Source organism: Lissotriton vulgaris, chromosome 4_1 (genome assembly GCF_964263255.1).
Source record: "Lissotriton vulgaris chromosome 4_1, aLisVul1.2, whole genome shotgun sequence".
In the NCBI taxonomy this organism is placed as follows: Eukaryota; Metazoa; Chordata; class Amphibia; order Caudata; family Salamandridae; genus Lissotriton; species Lissotriton vulgaris.
The window spans coordinates 89,857,079-89,870,222 of record NC_141691.1 but is presented as its reverse complement, the minus strand read 5'-3'; the positions used below and the strand labels follow the sequence as shown (position 1 = coordinate 89,870,222).

General features: G+C 51.8%; 1 protein-coding gene across 1 annotated transcript in view; it reads left to right on the top strand.

Moving 5' to 3' along the window:
- Positions 1-13,144, top strand: part of STARD8 (StAR related lipid transfer domain containing 8) — a 565,518-nt gene that overhangs the window by 36,208 nt on the left and 516,166 nt on the right. The window lies entirely within an intron of this gene.

Here is a 13,144-nt window from a genome sequence, read left to right as displayed (position 1 = left end):
TGACCTGTGACACTGCCAAAAACAGCCTCCATTAGGCCACCGGACACACACTCACACCTCCTGACTCACCCAGCCATACCCACTTGCCTCAGCCTAACTGATCCGCCTTAGAGTGCCCCTACCAAATCCCCAAATGCACGCCATCCAAACTGATCTTATCATACCTTCTTCCACCCGTTGACCTCGTGCCCAACAATTCAGACACCAGAAAGGCTCCAAAGAACATCCAAACCATGCACAACCTAAAAATCCGTACCTCAAAAGAGTCATAACAACACTCCGACAAAATCCCAACTAGCCGAACCAACAACTCAAATGTAACTGCCTCCCGAAACATTCCTCCCCCCTCTGACTCTCCCTACCCCAACCTCGGAGCATCCTACTTAAAATCATATCCTTCGTTGGATCAAACCCCAAAAACAGGCTACAATAAAAGGCCACTCCTGCAGGTTTTCCAGATATCGTCGCAGCAGTCAACCCCTTGTCAATGCAAAACAATACAAATAGCCGGATACCCTGCTCCACTGCTGCATGGTACCCCAGAACAGAACCCTGATGCCAACCCATAAATGAGCCAAACTCCACCCAGGCCAGCTGGTATGTCCTCCTCATGGTATCGGCCATAGAATGTTCCACCATGCCTATCACTCTCACTCCCCCAAGGCCCAGATGCCGTCCGGCAGCTCGGTCTTGCACTGATCCGCTCCTGGTGCCAAACGCCGGAACCGCTGCCACTGCGAACGAGACATAGCATCCGCAATGTCATTATTCGCTCCAGGGACATGCTTGACTCTAAAAACCACATTCAAACGCAAGCATTTCAACATGAAGCTCCGCAGCAACCTCAGAACTCTCAGATCCCTGGCCCTCTGGCTGTTAACCAACTCCACCACAGTCATGTTTTTGACATGGGAAAGAACTGACCTATTCTGAAACTCCAGACCCCACAATAACTACAGACCCCATACTTCCAGCGCCACCAGCAAAGGAAAGAATTCCAGAAAGGCAACGCTTCTCCCCTGCTTCAGCCAATGAGCCGGCCAGCTCTCCGCGTACCACCTGCCATCCCAGAATATCCCAAACCCCGCTGACCCTGCTGCATCAGAAACAATTTGACATTGCCAAACCGCCCTCTCCTCATCAAAGTCCAGGGAAACTCTGTTGAAATCCGTCAAGTACGTCAGCCAAGTCCTCAAGTCCGGCGCACCCCCATGGAGATACAGAACCTGTGGTGTGGAGGCACTGCCCCCGACATGGCCATGCCGAGCCGCCTGCAGAACGTCCGTCCCGCCCTGACTACCCTGCAAGCAAAATTCAGGAAACCCAACAACCTCTGTACTGCCCTCAAAGCAATCCTCTTCTCCCCAATCGCCCACAACAAACTTTCTTGGATTTCCGAAGCTTTAGCCGCAGGAAGTCGGGCAAGCTAATGAATGGAATCCAGCTCAATCCCCAGGAACGTCAAACAACAACTAGGGCCCGCCGCTTTCTCGGGAGCAAGGGGAACACCAAAGTGCATGGACATGTCTTGAAAACTGGACAGAGCCCTGCCACATTCCCCAAGTGGGCTCTCCCCACGAAAAGGAAATCATCCAAATAATGAGTGACGTCCTGGTGCCCACTGCCCCGCGTGAAAGCCCATTGCAAGAAGGAGCAAAAAAGTTTAAACAGCGCACAGGAAATAGCACACCCCATGGGCAAGACCTTGTCCACGTAGATGGCACCCTCAAATTGCATCCCCAAGAGCGAGAAATCCGCGGGGTGTATTGGCAACAGGCGGAAGGCTGACTTGATGTCGCATTTTGCCAATTCCGCCCCCGACCCACACACCCGCACTAGGCGGATCGCATCGTCCACGGACGCATAAAGCACTCTTGAATCCTCCTCGGCGATGAAATCATTCACGGATTGACCCTCCGGCCATGACAGATGGTGTGTCATCCGAAACTCACCCTCTTCCTTGTTGGGCACAACTCCCAGCGGAGAAATGATAAGGTCGTCTGACGGCCAGTCGGCAAACGGGCCAGCTATTCTTCCTTCCTCCACTTCCTTCTTCATTTTGGTGGCCACCACTCCTGGCAGCTCCTTTGCCGATTTCAAATTCTCCGCCCACCGCTTCACTCTGGGACCCTGATAGCCTACCCTAAAGCCCACCGGGAAACCCCACCGAATCTTCAATGCAGCTTCCTGATCTGGGTAACACGAGAGCCACGGGTCCATCGCTTCCACCCTAACCGGTGTAGGCGCCCTTCTGTCCAGTCTGTCCCCTACCCTTAGCGTTCCACCACTGTTTGGAGGGGGTGACCAAAGTGAGACACTGCGTAAGAGCATGCTTTCCTCCACACTTGGAGCACTTGTGCTTAAATTTGCATGGGTAGCGCGAGCAGTAACCCCTGTTATGACTCCAACAGGCCTCTGTATTGTAATTACCTGGCTTAGTGGCCTGCCCGGTAGCCCCGGCACCTGCGGCAGTCCCTCCCCCCCCCTCCATGGGCGGGACACGGCCGAAAGGACCGACATGCCACCGGTAATCCGCTAGCCGTGTGTGTAGACGCCGATGAATGCGTGGATGCCATCCACTGCATCCACAGCTCCTGGTCCACCTCACCCCAATACTTGTCATGATTCACACTAACGCTGGCCCTGAACTCCTCATCGTAGCTCAGCCAGGCGAAACCGCCAAACTGCATCTGCACCTTCCTTATTATGTCCATGTACTTCAACAAAGCTATGGCCCTGTCCAAGTGCTTCTCACAGTATATGCTCGCATAGATGAGAAACGCCGATGTCCAGTTCTCCATAGTCACGGGTACCCTGGGCCACCGAGTCAACTCCCACTCCTCCTCCTTTGAACCCTCCTTGGCCTGCACCTCCCTGTGCAACAGTTTGAAAACATCCACATATTCGTGTTTCCAAATCCTATTCTTAATTTTCTCTGACATGTGCGAACCCAGGGGCATAGCCGCCCTATGTAGGGGAGCTTTTTCTGATGTTTGTCCTCCGTCTTATCACCCTTGTCATCTTTCCCATCTACTTTGTCAGTCTGGACCCCTGCCGTAGAAACTGACCTACCCCCCTGGAGAGTCCCCCATAGGCAACCCCTTTTTAGACGCCTCCTTTGCAACCCGGACAGACCCATCCCCCACACCTACCGACCTGCATGCTTTCTTCCCCCCCCTCCGAACCCCCATCCCATGCCTCCCACCAAGCTCCCTCACCTGATACCGATGTGTGCATCTCCCCGGGTCGTCCTGTGGGGGTAGAAACCTTGCCCGTCTCAGCCTTCTCCTTGCCTTTAGCTGTCTGAGGCACCTGCAAAACACCAAGACTACTGTTGTCCTTCGCCCCCCCGGTCCAGTCACTGTCATCCCCCACCTCCCCCTCTTCCAGCTCATCATTCTCATCCCCATAGTCCAACTGCCCTACCGGATCCACGTTCAGAGGCGTCCACAACACCTCTTTCACCGCTCTTTTCACTCCCTTGCTCTTCACCGCACTCGCTCCCCGCCTCAGAGACACCCCCGACGCCGTTGCCCGTTCCCGCGCCGGAGGGATGGCCAGCGCGGACCGCCCTGCTGCTTCAATCCGGCGTCCAGGGGCCGTCTTGCGCCCCGCTGGGCCACCCGAATTCTGCTGACATCCGACGGCTTGGTGCCCCCCCCCTACCCCCAGGCCGCTCGAACCTGGATGGGCCCCGGCACCATCGGGTCTCAAAGCCGTCCAGGCCGTCCCTAACCGGCCCTGCTGCCGCCTACCTCGCCCTACACCTCCCTTCTTGCCCCTAGCCACCCTGGCCTCCTCTTCCTGCGCAGCCCACCTCTCCTCCTCAGACGTGGGAGTAGGGGACCCTTCAACCTCTTCCTCTCACACTGCCCCTACCCTGGCCGCATTCTGCTCCGCCCAGCGTGCCTCGTTACGCTGCACCAGGAGCCTCTGCTCCCTGATTCGATCCTCCCACACCAATGCCTCCCAACTCGGAAGAGGAGGGGGGTGCGGCAGTAACCCCGAATGCCCACTCCAGGTCGGAACAACCATGCCCGAGCACCTGCCTCCATGGGAACCCTCTCCACCCCACTCTCCTCTGGAACTCGAGCCTGAGGGGAGTCCTCCCACTCCCCTTCGGGGCCGGGGTGCCCGCCCTGGAACTGGTCGACAGGTCAATGGGAGTGTCCTCCCATTGCCCACCCTCTACCCCTTACTCCTCACTCACTACCTGCTCCACAGGGCTGCCTATCAGCCTGCCCCCCAGCCCTCTCCCCCACCCTCGACCTCCATGCAATCCCCCATCAAACCAGGAACCTCACTCACTACTGGTGTGTCTTGTGCTGGGCCCCCCGCTCCCCCACCCGGTCCCCACCCTCCACGCTCCCGGTACAGCATGGGCGCCCGGCTGTATGGCCGCCCCGAGCCTACAAACTCTAACTGGGGGAACATGACTCGCGGGATAGGCTCTTCCTCTTGCCCCCGCGGGCGGGCTCTTTCTGGGACGCGCCCCGCTCCAGCACTGCTGCACTCTCCTCACACGGCCGCGGGTCATCCTGGCATGCCAGGACCGCCGCCGCCACCCCTGCTGAGGCCGCGCGCGGCGCTCTGGCAAAGCCCACCCAGGCCTCATTGAGAACGCCGGGCTGGAGGAGATCCTCCCTCCCTGCGCGGCCCAGCAGCAGCAGCGCCTCTCCTACCGCCTCCGTTGGCATGCCCACCATGCTTCTCTCTCCATCCGCGGCATGATATTCCTCACCCCAACCACCGGCCAGCAGTCGCTACCTTGACGATTCTAGCGCTCACCTCGCTGGCTAAGACCTCCCCCGTAATCACCATATAACGCCACAAAACACTGCCAAACTACCCCGTTGACTCATCTGAAAACCCTCCCTCCCGATGATGCCGAGCGTAGGAAGAGGAAGTTCGCTTCCTCCCCTGCGCTCTTATACCCACACCCTAAACCCTCCCCTTCCCCTGCCTGGTCCTATCCCCTGCGCGAATGACCCTGGGGGAAGACTGGTCTGCGACCTACTTCCCCCGGGGCCCGTCAATTTTAGGAACGTAGTCAGAAGACCTATATGAAGCCCGGCTTCCATGCTTGACCAGATTGTGTGACCTTAGGCATATGAATCTACATCCATTTACTTTTACTTTCAAGTGTTTCAGAATCGCAAACGATTGAAAACATTAACAGCCTGATTCATGAAAACCGGAATCTGCGAATTCCAAATTGCGATTAACTGCGAATCGCAATTTAGAAATCGCAGATCGGTATTCATTAATTTTTGCGAGAAAAAAATGCGATTTGCACGCGGCCGCAAAAAGCGTTTGCGATTTTCGAAAATCACAGAATAATCGCTATTTTCGGCAACATCCGTGTAGGATTTGCGATATCGCAAATAGCGATATCGCTAATCGCGAGATCGCAAAATGCGAGATCGCAAAATCGCGAGATCGGGAAAACGGGAAGTCGCATTTCGAGCACAGTGATGACATCACAACCAGGAAGCAGCCAGTATCCCACCCCCATTCACCACAGTGAGGCAGACCTCGAGGCAGCAACTGAGTCTGCTCCTGCAAGGACACCTGCAAACTTGGAATACCACACCCAATCTCATTGCAGCAATGGCTGAGGAGGCTGTGCCAGGGCCCAGCAACACCGGGCGCAAGAGAAAACTGAAGTTCTCCGAACAGGAGTTGGAGCACCTCATCGAAGGGGTGGGAGAGAACCACTCTAAACTGTTTGGGAGAGAGTCAAGGAGGGTGCCTGAGCAGGAGAAGCGGAGAATCTGGGTCGGGATAGCGGCCACAGTGAACTCCGTGGGCGTGGCAGACAGGTCACTTGACGAACTAAAGAAGAGGTGGTACGACCTCCGAGGTCGTGCCAAGGAGAAGGTTGCCGAGAGGCTGGGAGAGTCCCTGGCCACTGGAGGGGGAGGACCTACAGTCCCTCCAAACACCCCCATGGAGGACCGCGTCGAGGACACGTTGGAGCCCGAGGCGTGCATTGGAGTCACCAGATTGGACTCATCCCGCCCCACCCAAGAGAGCCCAGGTAAGTGGCATGCGACTGTGACCCTGTCCCCTATGAATGGCCATGACCCTATAGCCTCCCATAATGTTCCAAAGTCATGCCATCGGTGCACATTAGGTAATGCCCTAAAGCATTGTGGGACATGTAGTTTGGCCACAATGTACAAGTACCCCAATGCAGCCAGACAGGTGCCAAAGTACGCAATGCCACAGCCAGTCAGGGAATGTCATCCAGCATGCATGTAGCAACTGCACGTGTGACAGATACATGCAACTAATGAACGTCCACTTCCCATCACAGGTGGCGCAGACAGCAGCGACAGTGACAGGCTGCTCATCTATGAGCAACCACAGGATGCCGAGGAGGTGCCGTCACAAACACATCCAGCACCAACAGGTGCTGCACCTACCCCTGCAGCCAGGCCCACAGCATCAGCGCCAGCACCAACAGGCGCACCACCAACCCCTGCAGCCAGGCCCACAGCATCAGCGCCAGCACCAACAGGCGCTGCACCTACCCCTGCAGCCAGGCCCACAGCATCAGCGCCAGCACCATCAGGCGCACCACCAACCCCTGCAGCCAGGCCCACAGCAGCTGGAGCCTCCACATCTGCTCCAGCGACAGTGGTGACACAGCGTCCACCCACTGTGGGCAGCCAGCAGAGCAGGCATGGCAGGGCTCGCCTGCAGAACAATGCACGCAGCGGCAGGAGGGGGATGGAAGTCCGATTGCCGAGCATGAGCATAGAGCGTAGAATGCTATGCATTCACCAGCTGCAGGCACGCCGGCAAGGGGCCATACAGATGCAGCTGTATAATATTGGCCGCAATATGGCAGGTGTGGGGGAGAGGATGGACTGCATGACGGCAGCCATGGAGGCCAACACTGCTGCGCTAATATCACAGCGCAACACCGCCCGCCACCGCCACCGGCAGCTACTGACGCGGCTGACGGCATACACCAGGTCAAACTACGTGATCGGCAATGCGACATCCAAGCTATCGCGACGGTCCCTGGCACAGCAGCAGCAGCTAATCCAATGCTGCGAGGATGTGGCCAGAGTATTAGAGCACCTCACCACTGCCGTTATGGCACTCCATGCCCCTGTACCTGGCAATGTCGGGGGGGACGATGCCAGCGAGGGCACCTCAAGTGTGAGCAGCTAGTCTGCCTCACAGGTAGCGGTGTTACGACGTAGCGCCAGGCCCACTGCAGGGTCACGTGCGGTGGCAGAGGAGGAGCCGGAGAGGCGCTTGGGTGCTTCGCGCCGGAGGCGCACCTGACTAACATGTACTTTTACAGGCACAGGCTGACACTATAAGCCTGCCCTGTGTTTTGGACGCAGCAGTATGGAGCAATACTGATTGCATAGGAAGGATGGCAACTTGCACTATATGTGAATCAAACAATAATATTTATTATAGCATCACACATTGGCGTTCTGTCATTATTTCAATTTGCATGCAATTGTGATTTGTTGGGTGAGGGGAGAGGGTGCACTAGAAACTGTTCATTGTGATGTGGTTGCGGCGTCTGTGGCCTTCCGCTGGGTTCTCCCCGCTTGCATGCGCACATGTGCAGGTGGCCAGTCGTCCCCTTCCGACTCACTGCCAGAGATGTCTACAGGTATCCGGCGCTTGGTAGCAATGTTGTGTAGTATTGCACACACAGCAACAATGCGGCAGCACACATCAGGACTGTAGTACATGGCCCCACCTGTCTTGTGAAGTATGCGGAATCTGCTCTTCAGTAGCCCAAAAGTCCTCTCAATGCAATTCCTTGTGCGTATGTGTGATACGTTGTAACGCCGTTGCTGTGGTGTAGCAGGGTTGAGGTATGGGGTGAGGAGGTATTCACGCAGGGCGTAGCCACTGTCACCTGAATGAGAGGAGCAGAGGGTGAGTGCCTGTGCAGCGCAGCCTCTTCATCGCAGTGTGACATTGTGGGCAAAGTGTACTTACCAAGTAGGTGTCCTTCCCCGAAGTCTCCCCTGGCCAGTCGTGTGTGGAGGCCGATGTGCCGGAATATGAATGAGTCATGTGTACTCCCCGGGTACTGTGCCACTATGTCCGTGATGTATGTCTTAGCATTGCAGACCATATGGATGCTGAGGGAGTGGTAGGACTTGCGATTGCGGTACATGTACTCCGTTGCAGCTGGTGGGCAGATGTGGATGTGGGTACAGTCAATGCATCCTATCACGTGTGGGAAATGGGCGACATTGTAGAATTGAAGCTTGGTCTCATCCAAATCCTGTTGGCTTGTTGGAAATTTGATGTGGTGGTGTAGCTGGGTCAGCATTGCGTCAAGGAAACTCCCTAGGCAGCGGGACATGGTGGGCTGGGATATTCCCCAGCAGCGGCAACTATCCCCTGGAAGCTCCCGGAGGCCAGGAGGTGCCGGCTACACAATACCTGGACATGTGTTGGCACGGCATTAGTCCGCCTTGTTGGGTGCTGCATCAGGGGGTCAAGGTCCTGAATTAGCTTGATGATCATAGCCCCATTCAGGCGGTACTTTGCGTATATTTGCTCTCTGGTTTGGCCCAGCAGGGTGACCCGCTGGCGGAATATCCTGGCCTGGATTCTGCGTCTCCTCCGTGCTGCTCGCTGTAGCCTTCGCCGCCTGACCACCATGTACATTCCTGGCATTGTGACGCTCCTTATGCTGATGCTGCTTCTCCTTAAGTGTGTTTGGGCAGGCCAGCACCAGTTGCTGATAGGCCAAAGGTTTTTCAATTTTTTTTTTTACTATGGGTTTGATGGTTACCACCTGCTTTGGGTTGTCCTTAAATTGCGCCTCGCAAACTGCGATTTTGGTTTTTTTCGCTAATTGCGATTTTTCATGAATCCCGATTGCGAGGATATTGCGATTTCGCTATTTATTTCGCAGAATCCGTGATTTCTCGCTATTTCCGAATCGCAAATGGTCTACTGCTGGGATTCTGCGAATCTTTTAGCGATTTTGCAATTCTGTGTTAGCGAATTCGCTATTTCCGCGGTGAATACCGATTAGGGAAATTGCGCCCGCGATAGCATTTTCGCAGCTATTGCGAGCGCAATTTAGCTTCATGAATCAGGCTGTTACTAACGCGCTATAAAAATATCCCGATGTGAATTCCTGCTCTTCAAAGACTACTCTACTTTGTGATAGTACATGTGCAATTTAAAAGCACCTACTAAGGCTGGGTGTGAAATACATTAATTCAGGAATCGTAACACTGTGCTCTGCTGCCCTCTACTGGGAGAACCGAGAAGTAAGTGAAAATCTCAAAAAATCACAAAATCTAAATTGAATAGTACTTGAACGAAATATGCACTGCTGCTGCGGCGGGAAGAGAATGCTTCTGTGGTAACTTTTTCATACAGTGGAGCAGAGAGTTCCCCTTGCAGCTCCGCTCCAAGAGATCTTAGCATAGTATTAAAGAGGAAGCAGTAAACGCAAACAACATTTCCAAGGGAGGGGGGCATTCATTTTGAGCCCGCGCGAAGCACTCGGCCTGGCTTTACCAAGCGAATGCATGTTTACATGTTCCTATCTTTTTTTTAATTTCAGGATGTGCTCCAAAAAACAAAAAAAAAATAGAAAACATGCAACCTGAATGTGGCAGCCATATATATGCGAGCAATAAAAAAAACCGCATACTATTGTAATAGAACAGTAATGGTGCTTCCTAGCAGAAGTGTGTACTTGGAACATGTGTAAAAACTCCTTTTAATGTTAATGAATATCAAAGGAAAATATGATTTTTATTGATATAATAAAAGGAACTATAAACACACAAGGCTGACTAAAAAGGGATTACGAATGGAAAGAAAAATCACTTGTTAATTATTGACCCACTGTCGTGCACTCCAAGTCCGCATCACTCGCAGTGCAGGAGGGCCAGTGGCTGACGTAGGGCGACTCATTGTCCTATACTGTATATTGGGATGGGTGGGAGCACAATGTGAATGGCAGTTGAAGAGACCAATGGATGACGAGGGTTGACCCAAAGGCCCACTTTGCATATATGTATGTATTTTTTATTTTTATTTAATGAACGCCTGTTTTTAGCTGACACCATCACATTTCAAGTGGCACCAGTGTTCTATCAGTGTTTTAGTTGAAACGATTGAGGAGTCATCTAGACCTTTCCAGGCTGCCCAGGTGCCATGAGAGGCTGGACATAGTTATATTTCCCAATTGCAAGAGACTTGTTCCAAGCTGCTGGGGCTGGCCTGCCGCAGTTAAAGATTCCCACGGATGTGGAGGGGTATTTCCACCAAAAAGTGTCACCCAACAGTTTTTTTCAGAAACAAAAGTCAAAACATGTTTACAACAAAAAAAAAAGCAGAAACGTCCCTGGTGCGATGGGAGGTTCCCCCACTGCATGGGGGACATTTCTGCATTTTCCCTGGTCGCAACAGCCTTCCTTTTATTAGGTCAAGCAAAAAACACTGCAATTTCATGTGGCCCTTCCGATGGTGTTGATCCAGTGAAGCTGTGGCCATTGGTCCACTGTCTAGGAGTTTCTGACAGTGGATTCTGCCTTTGAAACTCAGTGGTCCCCCACCTCTCAGTGAGGGCGGACAGGGCTAGAGGTGGACAGAATAGCCACATCTGTCCATTTTTGAAGAATTAAAAAAGCAGTGGACAGTGGGAGTTGGAGGTGTTGGGAGGTTGTGTAGCCAACTCCGTACACAACTGAAAACTGTGTGCGGCAGGTGGTTGGCTGCACGCTGGGGTTGGACGTTGACCTTGGCCTGAGATCAGGCCCTGTGGCCACCCCATGCCAGCACCGCCTTTAATTTGCTGAATGTCCCATTACCACTCATCTCTTATTATAAGGGAGATATCACGTCAGACCTTCTTTGTAAACATAATAAAAAGTCATTAGTGCCTCTTGTTGAAAAACTACTGTAAAATTGCACTAAGCCAGGGCTGCTTTTGGTTCCACGCCTGGCCATGCCGAGCCTTGTAGAGGCAATGCCTACTTTCTGTAGTTGCCATTCTGTAACTCCTCAGTAGCCCATAGTAGTTAGGGGTGGGATAAAAGACACACCATATCATATTATCAGGGTAAGTGTGTCAAAGTAAGCATAAGACCACTTTTGCTTGGTGATTCAACATCTGTGATCACAGTATCAAAATTCTAAAATATTTGTAAGCGAAACAATTAAATATAAATTCATGTTTCTCTGGGAAGCATTTGCTCCTTCACCAACAGATGCTGGTGAATTTCACTTGCTCTCCATTTTCCTTAACGCTCTCCATTACAATGGCGCACACGTTTCTAATGATGGGACATTGAGTGTGCGCCTTACCTCCTCCCAAGGGATAGATATCCAGGCAGCACAAATCACCCATGTTAGGTAAATTAAACTGGCATAAACTCCCTATTCACCATAGTTGAGAGGGTATTCAAAAATGTTTGAAAATGGCTGAACCCTAGCTTCACTCTTGTTTGTTACTTCGCCAAATTTGACTTTGATGTGTATTTTAAATACTCAGACAGATGCAAGAAGGGGCTCGAAATTAGAATTCTTCCAGTTACTTATAAGAATATCTAAATATGACTATTTTTGCTCTTGCTTGAACTGTAGAGGGCTGCTTTCTGATCTCAATGTTGTGTTGAAAAGTTGAATGTATTGGGTGTCCCATGTCCTGCTTCCATGTTTCAGCTATTTAAATTGCTGTTGACTGATCACTTGAAAATGTGTTGGTCTGAAACCTTTGATTGTTGCATTGTGTGATAATAAATCTTAGAAACAGCAAAGAACCCTGCTCCAGTGTGTCTTGTACACAATGCACCGGATTCTGAATTTGATTCTGATCTTCATAGGCAAGTTCCTTTCTGGTCTACAGATCCCAATTCATTTCCCTTATTCAGGTGTTCCTAGAGTTTCATTGCTTCTCCCTGTCTCCCACACTGCTTAACTCTTATAATTATGGACTATAAAATCCCTGTCATTTTCCACTTTTGCAAGTTGGCTCATAATACAAAGACCATCTTATAATTGATCACAGACCGAATCTCTCCCGGCCCAAAATGATTAAAGGTCTAATTGTATTCTGTCCATCTTTCGTTGACGGCTAGAATATTTTGCGTTTGGCGAAATAAGCATGAAAGGGAGTTTCCATGCTTCTTCTGTCTTCCTGCAATCCTATTAATTTATTATTTATCTTTCGATAAGTCAGTCTCTAATCCCTCCGCCCTGGCTGAGAATCTGGTTGATCCACGTGGCTCCCTGGCATGTAAAGTTCAAACCTGTCAGAATTGATAAGTTATGTTATGTTAACATAGATTTGTATTGGACTAAATTGCCCTTAATATGGCGTCTCAGCAACCCTGCATGGAGGCATTAGGGCATTAAGAGCAAGATCAACAATAAGGTCCAAAGATGTCTTAGTGAATGATTATGAAATAGCTTGCAGAGGCCTTCACTTGGCTTCAAAAGTTATTTTAAACTTCGGCTGGAAGCGAGAGGTACCTGCTCCTATCCATTGGAAACACAAACATGCTTGTGTTTGTGACGCTAAGGGCACCTTAGTTGGTAAACCTGAAACCTGTTTATACTAGCTCACAACAGACTCAAGAGAAGCCTGCTCCTTGGCAGAGAGTAGTTTGGAATCAATCTGAGGCTTCAAAGGTGCTGGTGCATTAACTGATGAACTGTTGTGACGTGCACTTGTTTGGTTGCTTTGTGGCCATTGCTGCTAATTCAGATGTCAGATAATATCCCAGTCCACTGTGGCAAGAGGATGCCTTCGTTTAAATGGAGCAAGTCTACAAGATAGTGGACCATATGTACCAACACATTTTCCCATTGACACAGGCTGTGTAAATCCCTTTGATACATCTGACCCAGTATGAGCATGATGTCACAACAAAACAGTATGGCAAGGTGTATACTTAGGAACCCCAACAGGAAACCCCCATTGCTCCACGAAGAAGAGTTGCAGTACTGTTCCAGACATGGAGAGACAGCAGACCAGTGGGACCCACATCTCCCTTTGTTTTGGAAATAGCCCCAAGCCCCCCCCCAACCAGCTGTTTTCCCAAGACGGAGAACCTGCCTTAGATGAACCCAACCCTTTCTCCGTGGCCTCTCCCGCTGGACACTGATGCTACCCTTACAAGGC